The sequence below is a fragment of the Microcebus murinus genome, chromosome 11 (genome assembly GCF_040939455.1).
Source record: "Microcebus murinus isolate Inina chromosome 11, M.murinus_Inina_mat1.0, whole genome shotgun sequence".
In the NCBI taxonomy this organism is placed as follows: domain Eukaryota; kingdom Metazoa; phylum Chordata; class Mammalia; order Primates; family Cheirogaleidae; genus Microcebus; species Microcebus murinus.
The window spans coordinates 28,858,515-28,872,946 of NC_134114.1; the positions used below are offsets into that span (position 1 = coordinate 28,858,515).

General features: G+C 42.5%; 1 long non-coding RNA gene across 1 annotated transcript in view; it reads left to right on the forward strand.

Moving 5' to 3' along the window:
- LOC142873784 (uncharacterized) overlaps nucleotides 1–14,432 on the forward strand; it is a 221,321-nt gene that overhangs the window by 157,082 nt on the left and 49,807 nt on the right. The window contains exon 2 of the long non-coding RNA XR_012921761.1: nucleotides 489–575. This is a non-coding gene — a long non-coding RNA (uncharacterized LOC142873784). The remainder of the gene's footprint in view (nucleotides 1–488; nucleotides 576–14,432) is intronic.

Below are 14,432 nucleotides of genomic sequence, written 5' to 3' on the forward strand. Positions count from 1 at the left end.
ACATAAGGAGCTGGTGGTCTGAGAACTCCAGGCTTGGAAATCTTGGTGGTGGAGATGTTTTGAGCGATGAAAAGAACCAGTGTGGCATTGGGCTGTGCTGGTTGGTGCAAGACTGGAATTGTGGCTGTCAAGGAACTGTGAGGCTGTCAATGGTGAGTTGAAAAGAAAGACTCTCCCCGAAATATTAGAAATGTTGTGGAAGGCACGTATGGAGTTCATGTGTGTGTGGGTTGGGAAGAGAATTGGGCTGTATTTATATCGTCTCACATTTTTATTGCTGCCTCCTTAATTATTTACGAATTGGGCTGACTTGGAGCTTACTCTTATTTTATACAACCCATATGTTTTCTCATGTCTTTGAAATATGCCGGATGTAATGTCTTTTTCTTTTATTTTTCTCTGTTAATCCTGTTCCTGGGGAAGTATCTACTGCAATGTGTTCTGCCAACTTATATTCTTCTGAAGTTAATCTTTTCTATCTCTCCAAGGTTAATCTAAATACCTCAAACCTGGCCCCAACGTTTCCAATACAAAGTTTATTCCTCTGGCTGAAACAGCAAAGCAGGGCGAGGAAGGTAAGTAAGAGAGGCTTCATGTAGGAGCGGGTAAGGGAGAAGGCAGCAAATAGATTTTAAACCATGGTGGATGCTGTTGTTTCTGACTTTAGAATCTGGAAATTCTATCAAACCCAGGGATGGTTGGCTTTTGTTTGGTTGTGTTAGAAGTCAAAACTACAATAAATCTAGTTTTGTAGATCTTAATTGGCTTTAATTGTGATTCTAGAATCAGGCAGAGGTTTGGACCAAAACCAGTTCAGACTCTGCTCCACTGCGTGTGGATTTTGTTTATAGCCAGTGAAGAGGAAGTGACGTACAGGAAATGGAAATGAGGCACAGAGGCGGCTTGATTGGTTACCATTGGCTACAGCTTGGGCATCCATCTCACTTGAACATGGTTTGAATCGTTGGCTGCCTGTGATTGGCTGCAACTTTGTGTTACAAAAGCATAGTCTTAAATTCGGGTTTCAGTCAGTGTATGTACTAAGTTAGGATGCAGTTTGCTATATAAGGAGAAACCTTTAGGCCAAACCTAACACAATTTGATGGCTGGGGATTTTTCCTCTCTCGAATGGTCATGGGAGGGAAGGACAGGGAATAAAAGCAGAATTTTGTCCGGACAAGGATGTGAATTCAGAGGGGAAAGAGAAAAATGAAAACAGACTTTATGTTTTGCTTTTGGTCTGCAATATTGAAGTTCTACATTTAACTGTAGTTGGATTAGGAACTTCTCTAATGTCCATGTATGTGTGCTCTATGAAGAAAAAATAAGGAACTCTCTAAGCCTCAAAAATCCCTCCTGAGATGGTATCAGACCCTCTAAAGTAGTGATCCCCTCCTCCACCTTTTGTTTCCCAGTTAGCAGTGGTAGGTAGGCAAGAGTCGGGGAAACCCCAGGAAGGTAAATAAACCTGCCTATAAAAGAAAGCTTGCCCCATTTTGTTCAACTTCTAAGCTCTATCCCATTCTAAATCCATTAGGAAGATTTAATTTTGAAAGGGAAATTAGGATGACAGTTTGGTCTTTCTCTCTTTTCTCCAAGCTTTGTGCTGGTAGAACCGGAAGGGTGAAGCTGATTTTTTTGCAACGGACACAAAAAGATTCCCTCCAGGGGGTGGCAAAAGCATGATTGCCAGAGGCTGGCCAGGTGCAGCTCCCCTGTCCTCAGTGAGTCACCTGTGAAAGCCAAGAGACAAATTAATGAGAGAGGGAAGTGGGTTCTAATGAAGAGACTTCGGCAGGATGAAAGAGTCAAAATCTAGGCCTTGGAACTTCCTGTTTTAAGCTTGTACTCTGGCATTAGCAACTAAAAATCTTAACATTGAATGCAAATAAAGAACATCAATTTTGTTCTGGTTATTGTAGCATTCTTCTCCAACTTTTAATGGGGAGAAGAGTGTGAGGGATGGACTAACAAATAGCTTCTAAAACATGCAATAGTGCCACCACTTAAACCTCACTGTTTAAATTCTTTAAGACAATTTTCCCCTTACGGAATCCAGGATTAGGTGAGGAATTTTTTTTTCCGGGTGCTTCATGCTAATGAAAAATATCTTTCTATTTATTTTTCATAAAACCATGTTTCATCACTTATAAAGGGGATTTGCTTTGGTCAGATGAATTTGTAAAACTTGGTTAACCTTTGAAAGATGGAGAAAAAGAAACCTAAGGAAAAAAAAAAAAGAAAACCTATCCTTACACACAGACACACACACACACACACAACTTTTCTTTCACCTGGAGACCACCAAGATTGTATGGATGGTGGAGAGCTGGTCTGGGTTTTGTTTGGATTGGGTATTTTTTATTTTTAATATTTGTCTTCTGAGTCAGAAGTGGTTATCTCTTAAAAGAAAAATTTGATGGTTTGAAAGCTGGGTGTTTGTGCTTTCCCCTCCGAAATGTTAACATTTCAGTAGCCTTCAAATGTGCTTCAAAGTTAGCACCCCACCAAGATAAATTAGTGACCTGCCCCCCAGCCCACCCTAACCCCATGCACTGCTACAATTGCTTCCCTGGGGAAGGCTGGGCTCAAACGGGTGAGTCTGTAGGAGACCAGGTCAATCTGGGTGGCATGCCTGCTTTGCCAGGACAATGGTGGCTTTTCATGAAGATTAAGTAATCTCAAGAATGCAGCAGGCTGTCCTTGAGAGCAACCTGCTTCTGTTGATGTGTTTATGTGGTTTCCGGAGGTGGAGGGGACAGGGGGGAAGGGGCGGGAGTGGGGAGTGATATGTGGATCGCTTGGAAATTTACAAGTCAGTTTGAACCTGATTTATTGAGACTTTATGAAAAGTTAAAAAAAAAAAGTCACCTATCCAGTTTCCTGACACATTAGGTTAAAGATTGATGAAAACAGGCTTTTCTGTTTCAAATATTGACCCTGATTACTGAAAGACCCTATTGCTATCATAGCATATATTTCATGGTAGTTTTAAGCATTTTTTTTGTAAAATTCTAACCTCTCTCTCCCTTTTGGCTTATCTGTCTGCTGCATTAGACTCCCTGCTTAGTATATTAATGTATTTTGTGGTTCTGGATGTTGGTGGCTTGCATAGTCTATTTCAGCAGTGGTGTCAATGGGGCCAAGATTGGTATCTATTAACTTGTTTTGTGTGGGGGAGGTGGGGGATGGGCCTCCATGCCACCTTGCCAGTGTGTGCTACTGGGGAGAGTGTGAGTGGGTCTATGCAGGTCCATCCCCACTGCCTGAAATGCAGTTCAAATCAGATAACCTCCTAGACGTGTCTTCAGGGCACCAACTCTACACATGGCTGGCAACCTTTGTCTCTGCAATTCTAGAACAGAACAAATCATCCTGCCCACTGGCCCAAGCCTCCGGGGGAGAACTCTCTCTACAGGAGGCTGTAGGCACTGCCATCCCAGGGCCTTGTGGTGTGAAGACAAAGGTATTTGTAGTGAAGTCAACAGAACTGGGTTCAACAAATTTCAACTCAGCTAATCACTTACCCTCTCTGGGCCTCAGTTTTCTTGTCTGTAAAAATGGGAAGGTTTATACCTCCTAAAGGACTGTTTTAAGCTTTAAGTAAGATAGCAAAGTGATTCTCCTAGCATAGCTCCTGGCAAAAAGTAGGCGCCAGATAAACATTAATGAGATCAATATATCGAACAAGCACAACTTGTGACATATCCCAGACACAACTTTATTTTTACTTCCTGTGGTGCCTTTAAACATTTCTGGGGGGTGGTGCTGGTAATGTTCCCCTGACTCAGATGAAAAATCAGGCAAGTCCTTGACTTTTACCATTATGCCTGGGAAAGTGAGACCTGAGTCCCTTTAAGTCACATAGTCTTGAATCAGAAGACAGAATGCCTGCACTGGTGATAATAAATATTCTCCACTTGACCCAGCAGCCAATCTCCCTTCTCCCCTCCATGTCCCCTGGTCCTCCTGTGGCCACCCGGGCCTCTGCTCTCTCCTTTCCCCACCCACCCATGGCTTGTTGTGTTCTGGTTCCAGGGCGATGGAGATAGGGTGGGTGGAGCTCGTGAGGCCTTGGCCAAAGAATGGCCAGGCACACTGAAAGCAAGGTAAGCATGAAAATGAGGTTTATTGAGGAGAGAAAGACAGGACTATAGAGCAAGAGCAAGAGCAAGATATAAGTTTACAGAGTGAGAGCAAGACAGATTCACCACAGGTGACCAATGGACCCCTTGTCTCAACAAAAAAAAGGCTTTGGTTATGATCTGGGCCTTGTTTTATAGCGTGTGGATAGGGACCTCCCCATGGTTCAGATATCATCATGGAACCACTTGGACTGGACAGTTGGGAGTTACATGACCTGAGTCTTACTGCTCATGCAGATCTCCCATGAGCCTCTCTGAAAGCTGGTTGTTCCAGGCCACTTTCCAGACTCTATTGTACCTGTGCTGCTTGGCCCGTGGGCTAGAGAGTCTTGCATATTCTTTTGCAGTTCAGTTGGTGCACTAAGTTCTGACTGGGAGATTTGTGGGGTGTTCACTCCTCCCCTAGCTGTGGCAGTCACCCACCTCGTCCCCAGGAGGGGCCAGAGTTTCCTAGCGTCTACCTAACAGGGCCACCTCCGGCCTCCTTTGTGTGGCACCGCCACCTTGCTTCCTAAAGCCCCTCCCACTGCGGGGCTCTGTGATGGGGGTCCAAGAAAGACAGGAACCAGGTGGTCTCCTACTCCTTCAGAAGACAGAGGGAAGAGAGTCGAGAGCATGGGTTTTCACAAAGATTTCCTCACAATAGTCTCTTCTATCCACTCTCTGATCCCTGTTTTATGCGTGGCGTTCTCAGCCATTCCTGTATGTGTGTGTGTTTGCATGTGTGTGTGTGTGTGTGTGTGTGTGTGTGTGTGTGTGTGTGTGAGAGAGAGAGAGAGAGAGAGAGAGAGAGAGAGATGGTGGAAGAATCCATCTCATGTCTGCCTTGTTATCCTGATATTTATCATATTGACACCTCAGTCTAAATTGAGACAGGAAACGTCTCCCTTCCCACATACACACATTGGCGGGAATTTACCAGGAGGGAAACTGTAATTGATGGCAAAGGCGTAGCAGTATGGGGCTTTAGCAATGATTAAAAGGCAGTGTCCCTAGTGTAGAAAAGGCACATTTAGGGCAGCTGAAAAGAAATTGATATTTGATATTTTAAAATAACATCAAAGTCATGATGAGGAGGAAAAATGAGTGCTCTGTTGGGAGGTTCTCCTCTGACAGGGACTTGGTCCAGGTGAGCCACACCCTCCTCTGCACGTCAGCCCTCACGTGGTATTTGTGTGACTTGGAGGCTTTGGGCTCTGAGCCCCAATGTTGCGCCCTCTCCTCTAGTCCAGGGCCACCACCCGGCCACCGACCTGGAGAGGCGCCTATGTGCTGTGAGGCGGGCACAGCCCTCCTAGAACCTGCCTCATCACCAGAGGCCAGCAAGCAGTGGGTTCACCCCACGCCCCGCCTTACACAGCAGGAGGTCAGAGGTTAGAGGCACCACGACCACGGTTCAAGCCCTGATCTCACTGCCCACCGGCTGTGTGACCTTGGGCACGTCACCTAACCTCCCTCAGCCTCCATTTCCTCATCTCTAAAATGAGAAGAATATAGAGTATCAACTACATGGAGTTTGTGTGAGAATACAGTGAGGTAAGGTGTGTAGAGCAGTTAGCTCAGTGCTTGGCACATAATAAACACTGAAATATAGTGAGCTTTTATATTCCACAATGTGTTAAAGAGGTAGTTTCCTGGCCGTCACCTTGGGAGATTCTGACTCTGGAAACTGTGTTTTTCACAGCTTTCCCCAAATGATTTGTCTGGTGCATAGGTTTGGAGGCGCTGGGTGCATGTCTTCCTTTCACCCTGTGAGCTATTTTCCAAAGTAGCAGGTGTCCAGTCTTATCTGGGTAATCAAGGCAGCTGGTCCTGATGGTTACAAGCTGGGACTCTGGAGTAGGAATGTCTAGAGCCAAAGCCCTGATGTGCCATGTCCTAATAGTGTGTACCTGGGGAAGGGGGGGTATTTACCTCCCTGCACCTGTTTCCTCATCTGTAAAATGGGGGTAATGACAGTGTTGCCTCATGGGTGCTCTGAGGATTCGATGGACTAATATCCAAAGAGCTTAAAGCAATGCCTGGCACACAGTAAGCACTCAATAAATGTTAGCTACCATTAGGTCTACTCATTTGGGGACACTTATAACCTTAGGATGTCTTACAAATGATTGACAAAAATTTGAGTTCTTTTAAAAATTATCTTCATTAGCTAGTTAATTCTTAAGTAACATATAAACCCCAACTCTAAGCAATCCAAAATTTCAGAATTTTAGCATTAATTAAATATTAAATAATAATTGTAAAACAATTTGAAAATCTGAAACAAAACAGAAAGTCCTACTATACAAGGCTATCTGGCGCTAATCTTGCTTTCCCCCCTCATTTAAACTCTTTCAGGACTTTAGTTTAAAAGTCTTTTTTTCTCTCTCACTGTCTTTAAATTTGTAGCACCTGTAGGTTTATTTTTATGCATTCTTTAATGTCACCTTTTAAGGTTAATTTTCACAATATGTTCTAATATGAAATATCATTAATTTTTTTTTAAATTTGAAAGTGAAGGAAATTTTGTCTTTATGTTGTTTGGTTATAGTTTCTCACAAAAGGATGGTAGAGGTTAGCAAAGAGACTTTCACTTTAAAGCAAAGCTAAACAGAGCTTAAACAATTCATATGCTTTGCTTTTTAAGGTCTTTATGCTGCACAATCCCTAAGTATCAACAGGCCCTAGAACTAAGTGAAACTCAGTATACAATTAAGTTTAGTATCTGTACTTGGAATCCACAGTTCTGGTTACTGGGACCTGAGGAAAAGCTTACTGGGGACCTCTGGGAAGTATTTACCCTCTCATAGGAAAAGAAAGATATGCAAGAGGAGTCTCCTTCCAACCTTCCCCGACACGCGTGCACACACACACGCCCACGTGCCTCCCTTTGGATATTGTCGGATGAGGTTGTGATACTTGAGGCTGTGAACAACCGTCAGGCCAACATCAGGGAGTGATCTGTGTCCTAACAATGTTGAGGTTTTAAAATAGTCTACTCTCTAGATTTCTTGTTATGTGAGACGATTAACCCCTATTTAAAAAAAACCATGTTTAGTGGGTTTTTTTGTTTTTCTTTTAAATTGTGGCATCCTATGCTGTTCTCTTGGGTTGGTTACCCAGCCTTTCTGGGCTTTAGTTTCCATGAAATAGTGAGCCAGGTGGTTGTCATGGTCCATCCAGGTTGAAAACTATGATTCCAACTGATGCCTAGTTGCCCTCTGGAGAGTCTCATCTTTATTGTAAGAAAAAAAAATGCTTTAAAATTTTGAAATACATCACTGTGTACTTTACTAGCCAAAAAAAAAATTTTGAAATACAGAGAATGATAACATTCATAGAGTACATTTCATATATGTTATCTCTTGTAATCTTCATAACAACTCTGAGAAGTAAGTATGCCCATTTTGCAGATAAGAAAATTGAGGCTCAGAGGAGTTAATGATGTATCTAAGGTCTCTCTGGTAAGTTGACTGAGCTGAGACTTAAACTCAGCTTCTCTAGCTCCTAACCCATTCCCCCTTCCCCTGTGCCTCCCAGCCACATGCACCATTATCTTTGGTTGGTTTATAGCAGCAAACCTCCAATGTGATTAATTTCCTTCCGCTGTCCAGATGATCACTGATCACTCTGAGAACAACTCCACGAACAGCCAGAGTCCAAAAGGAATTTTACCACCCACCAATGGATTCTTTTTGTTTTTTAATGAACTTACAGGGTCAAGCTCTGATGTTTATATGAAAGGAGATAAAGCACACCTGTTCTTCTGGGACTATACTTTAAGGAAAGGAGAATATATGACTTATTTTGGATAGGATATTTATAACCCACTAATCTATAAACTAAATGATGAATTACTGAAAGTTGGAGGTCTGCAGGTCCTGGCAGAATGCAGCTTACACCGTGATCATGCAGTCCCGGCACTGAGTGCAAGGAGGGAGATGCTTATGACAGTGGGAATGGGCTCTGTGCTTAGCATGACCTGTCGCTGATGAGGACCTGCTGCGGAGGTTCGAGGACATACACCTGCTGTCTCTAGCGTCAGAGCATGCAGTCTGCGTAGCTAGAGAAAAGGTGACATTACCTAGGCCTCCTGTTCATTTTGCAGGTGAGGAAATCTTTACAGTCTTATCCTGAGCATCTAGAATAGAAGCTGGCCCATAACAGCCACCCCAGTAAGTATTTTCTGTATCCTATTGTTGATGAATAAGGTTGAGCTCTAAAGTGGTGAAGTGACTTTTTCAGAGTAAAATAACTAATAAATGACAGAGCCCAGACTTTTTGTCTCCTCCGTCTCATCTGAAAGATTTAACTTCAGTAAAACTGGAAATATGGACTTTGTTGGGAGGTCAAAAATATACACATGGGAAAATCATTTTTTTCATTCTGTTTCAAAATGTCTGGGATCCAATATAAATACGTCATTTATTTAAAAAGAGGCCAAGTATGTCTTCCTGATGAGTAGCAACATGGGCAGAATGACTGGAATAGCTCTGGGAGCATTTAGTTGTGGATATCTGCCTGTCTCTTGGGGTCACTTAGAGGGCCCAGGAAGTCTCTGGTCAGCCTGAGCAATCCCTTTTCTATGGCTGGCATGACCTTGACCAGCCTTGGAAAGATGCCCACAGGGACACATGCATAGCTATCTTCCCAGCACCTCAGTCTCTGAACATGTTGAGGGCTTAAATGTGATCCAATGAGTCACCTTAAAGGAGAAACAAAAGTACATACTGGAAATATAGATTCTGAAATGGTCATATCAAAGGATAAGAGAAGAGTTCAGTCACTTCAGCTTGGTAATGAAAGAAAGGAGAAAGGCCCGTTGGCTTCTTGAAGACAGATATCAAATAATGTTCATCATATCAGGCACATAGCAGGTAAAGATCTGTTGAGTAAATGAAAATTATAGTCTTATTATACATGTATGCACATATCAATAAACATACATGTATGCATGTGTGTGTGTGTGTGGTCAGTTGATGGAGCAAACTATCTTCCTTGATCTCTGCTATCTGAGTCACTCTGCCATCTTTCTGGTTTTGACAGTAACTTTGGGTTTCCCAAACATAAAGTTGACATGATCAATCTAATCGGTCCGACCCCATGGCTCCAATAGAGAGGGTGTCGCAAGAAGTTTCCGATCTCTTCTATGGATGCCACTTGGAGAGATCCTCTCTTTCTGGTGGATGAAGCCATTGCCTTGCACAAATCCAGCGGGCACCGTTTGCATTACGTTTATCTCAATTTGATGGATAGTGTGCCCTGGAGTACTGCAATATGGCGGCCCCGCCAGTCGACATGAGTGAGGAAGCCCAGATTTCCCAGAGCTTCTGGCAGGTCTCTTACAGCCAGCTGTTGGGTTCAACACAACATGTGGACGACAGAGAGATATAGAACGGAGCTAGGTGTTTGGTGATATTGTTGGACTATTGGAGCAAACCTTGCTGAAACTTTCTACTTCATTGCCAGGTGGCACCAGATTTCCTCCATCGTTTAAATCTGTTTGAATCAAGTTTTACATTACTTTCAACCAGAAAGTTCTGAACAGACGCACACACAGCAATGGATATCTTAGATTTGCGGCATTAGTCTCATCAGTGTAGATGCCCAGGTCAGACCACTTGAATCTCAGAGAGACTATTTTGTTCTGAGTGTCCAATTTCACACCCTATTTATAGTCACCAGATAATTATGAGTGTGTGTTTCAGCTTGGAATAGGACATGAGAGTGTCTATACACATTTGACAATTTTCTTCAACAAACTTTAGCAAAACTTCCTTTGCACCAGGCGTTTTGCTAAGTGCAAGGTCATAAAATATAAATTGAAAAAATTAGAAGTGCTTAAAACATGAACAAGGCAAGAACCTCACGAGCCATCAGGAAAGGGGTCAAGAATAAGTCTGCTTATGAGCTGGACTTGAAGAATTCGCAGAATTTCCATCGCCAGAAGTGAGGATAAGGGCATCCCAGGCAACAAAAGGTAAACAAAGGCCAGGAGGCAGGAAATTACGGATGATTAGTCTAGTGTAGCAGATGCTGGTGTGTGGGAGGGAAGCAGTAAAGGATTAGGCTGGAACATAGGAAGGAGCCAGAGTGTGGCGGGAATGGACGGGCTATTTAAGCAGTTGGACTCTATTTAATAATAGAATAGTATTGATACAAATAACAATAGCAAATACATAGGGTGCTTAGTTTGTGCCAGGAACTGGTCTAAGGGATTTCTATATATTAACGAATTCAACGTTTACAACTTGATGAAGTAAGAACCATAATTATTCTTCTCACGTTGCAGATGAGGAAATCAAAGCACAGAGAGGTTAGAGAATGTGTCCAAGCTCATGCTGCTAGAAAGTGGTGGAGGTGGGCGTCAAACCCAGGCAGCCTGACCCTAACGTCTCAGTACTTCAAGGTACTTAGCAGAGCCGTGGTGTGGCTAGTGATGACTCGGCACAGCTGTGGAGAGCCGATGGCAGCCAGCTGTCCAGGAAGCTCAGGTGAAAAACAAGGATGTGACCAGGACGGCAGCAGAGAGATCGATGGGGAGGAGGCGGAGTTGAGGGGTAGATGCGGAGGAGGGAGACTCCACGCAAGTGTTAACACTAGTGTGTGCGTTGACCTATGCGGGTGGCCCTGCAGGGTTTTAAAAATTGAGCTTTCCAATGCATTTTGTTGGAGGATACTGTTCTCTGTTTCTCTAAGGTCATACTCAGATTCTTCTACATTTCCCTCTTAAGGCTGACTTTTGAAAATTAATACATTTATGACCCCTGTGCCATAGGATTTGTTGTTAGTGATGAACAAAATGAGTTAGGGACGTCTAGCTTGGATGCAGCATGGACGTAGTGACATCAGTGACACAACGTATTGGAGGAGGAGGTGAAGAAGAGAGAATAATGGATCTATAGGACGGACTTGTAGATGGCCAGTAGGCTTCCAGAAATGTAGCCTGGAGCTCAGGAGCTAGACTGGTTTCAGCTCTTAGGGGAGAGCAACTAAAGTCACAAGGGGCCTGAGTCAACAGGGCTGAGTGGTGGGCACAGGCAGGGAAGTCATTTTTATCAGTTTAAATCATTGCGTTAGATCCCATCATACTCAGCAGGCTTTAATCACAGAGATTTAATTTTTTTAAAAAAACCAAAAACCCTAGACCATCAGGTTTCCACCCCGATGTATCTTAAAATCACCTGGGAAGCTTTAGAAATGCTAATTCCAGGCTTCCTCTCTCCCTGGAAATGAATTAAGTTAGAATCACCTGGGCATGGGTACAATTTGAAAGCGCCCCAAGTCCTAACAGGCAATCTGTCAGGTAAGCAACACCTGGGAAGTTTATCAATTGGTCATAAACTTTGTGGCAGAGAAAGAGAAAAGGAAATGGAAGAGGCATGCCAAGCCCCAGTCCTAGAGAGGCTGTTGTGTGGTGCCCATTACCTTGCCTGGGGCAAAAGGCAGAGTCAGGTGTTTGGGTGACCAGGCAAAGCAAGTTACTGGAGCTCAGTGGTGTCTGACATGGGATAGCGAGGCTTAGTGCTCAGACCCTGGCTGCTGCGTGGAGCCTACCTCAACCCTTTCCTGTGAAGCCAGGACTGGCCCAATACAGAAGTGAGATTGAGCCACCTGCAAGCATTGTGAATGTGAGAGGAGGTGAGATCAAGATGCCAGGAACCTGCTGGAACATTCATGCTTTTTAATGAGCACAAGGTGAACCTAGTTCATCTTTGACTATAGAAAAGTAAAGCCAGCAGCAAGGTAAATGCAATAAATAGAGAAATAGATAAAAATGTTCCAGGTGACTTTAATGTGAAGCCAGGTGGCAGCCACTAGCCCAGATTATCTGATTGGACTGCATTTCCTTCACTGTGGCTGAGCCCAAGTAAAACAATAGAGTCTACCTAATTCTAATCATTCAAAACAAGATATATTTTCTGACTATAGAATTTAGAAATTAAAGAAAAATATATAAAGAAAATAAAAATACTCAAAATCTTACCACTGTAGATAACTGTTTTGTTGTATTTCTCTGCATTCATTTTTAAGTGCAGGCATATATAACACATGGTTGACATCATGCTATATAAATTTATATGATTTTATTTTTAATTTGATGTTACAGCATAAGCATTTCTCCATGTTATTAAAATGTCTTTGGAAACATCATTTTAAATGGCTTCATAATTTTTAATTTGTATGACTGAAACATAATTTACTCAATCATTTCCCAACCTTTGAGCACTTAGAGTTTTTGCCTTTTTATATTATAAATGATCCTGGTATTCTTTATGTCCAAGTTTCAGATTAATTCTGTAGGCCAGATTCCTAAGGTGGAAACACTGAGTCAAGGGGTATGAACATTTAAAAGGTATTTTCACCACTCTGGCTAGTTATGTGAAAGTGGGGATTAATGGGAGGTGCTAGGAGTGGCTCTCTAAGCAGAGGACTTGGTGGATAGCCAAGGGCCAAGAAGGTGGGGCCCAGGTGGCCATTCAGGTGCTTAGTTTCCCTGTCTCCCCACTGCTAGGAGAGTCTGCTTGGCTGAAGTCAGATCCTGGGTCAATATAAGGGTCACACACACAGGGCCACCAGGGAGGCATTGTGAGCTCAGCAGCCACCTCTACTTGGGTCTACTACATGCAGATTTCTTGAAAGGGAATTCCTGGGTCAGAAAAGTATTGATCTTTTGATGATTCTTAATAGAAATGGCCAAATTTCTTGCCAGAAATGTACCAATTCAGACTCCCACAAGGTATGTGTATCACAATCCTGTATCTGGCATTGATTTTATACAAACACACACACACACACACACACACACACACACACACACACACACACACACGGCTAAGATGGACAATAGCAAGGCTTAATGCTCAGACCCTAGCTGCTGAATGGAACCTAGCCCAACTCTTTCTTTTGAAGCCAGGACTGGCCCCACGACAGAAGTGAGACTAAGCTCACGTCTGTATGTGTATATGTATGTGTGCACAGTCATGTATCCCTTAAAGACAGGGATACATTCTGAGAAATGCATCATTAGGTGATGTTGTCATTGTGCAAACATCATAGAATGTACGTACACAAACCTAGATGGTATAGCCTGCTACACACCGAGGCTATGTGGTATGGCCTATTGCTCCTAGGCTACGAATCTGTTTGGCACATTACTGTACTGAATACTGTAGACAACTGTAACACAATGGTAAGTATTTGCATATGTAAACATATCTATACATAGAAAAGGTACAGTCAAAATATGGTATTATAATCTTATGGGACCACCGTTGTTTATGTGGTCTGTCATCAACTGAAATGCCATTGTGTGGCACATGATTTTTAATTCCTTCAAAATTTGATAGGTAAAAAGCTGTATCTCATTTTGTCATTTTAATTTATTTTCTTTTTTAAATAACAAGGATGTCTAAATATAGTAGTGACCAGATATTTGTATCTGACTTTCTGTGAACAGAATCTCCATTTCTATCACTCATTTATGGATAAAGATCTTGGCAATGTGAATTATTTAGAAGCATCCCTCCCTACTCCCTCACACCAAAACTCCTCACTAGGTTCTGCAATGGCCATTAGTTAAGTAAAAGTTGTTGTTTTCTTGAATAATACAAATGGCTTCAGTGTGCAGAAGATTTGAATCTTATTCCAAAAGAATGTTTTAAAAAAATTCAAAGGCTTCATATAAAACCCTTAAAATTTCTCATTATTAAACATGATTTAAAGACCTTTGATTTGTAAAGTATTAAAAAAAAATCCCTTTGGCTTGTGTGGGAGTTGGGGACAGTGTCTTTCACTAGCTGCTGGTTGATTAGTATTTGGAGAAGAAAAATAATTCCCTCATGTGGGCAGAAGAATAAACCTATCAAGGACTCGCTATCAGAGTCTATAGCCTAGGCCATTTATGGGCAGGTCAAGGAAGATATCAAAATTATGGGGTTTTTAATTATCATTAAATAACTCTTGATGTGCCAAGTTGGGAGGTCCTCAGTTTTATGTTTCTAAAGAAAAATCATTCTTGGCTTCTTAGAACTTGAGAGATCATCACCTTAATCAGGAGAAGAAATCTGTTTGGTTTTTTTCCCAAAGAACATCACCATTAATGATTATTTCATTATGCAAGCAAAAGAAGGCATTAAGGAGCAAACGAAAACAAAACCAAGAAACCCTCCGTTTAGACACTCCTTCCCCTTTCTCCCCACCCTTACCATTCTGGGAGTTCACCCGGCCAGATGGTTCTCATTCACGGTGCTTATCGCAAACGTCCTTTTGGCATCGGGGTTGATAAGTCCAGAAAAGGACCCA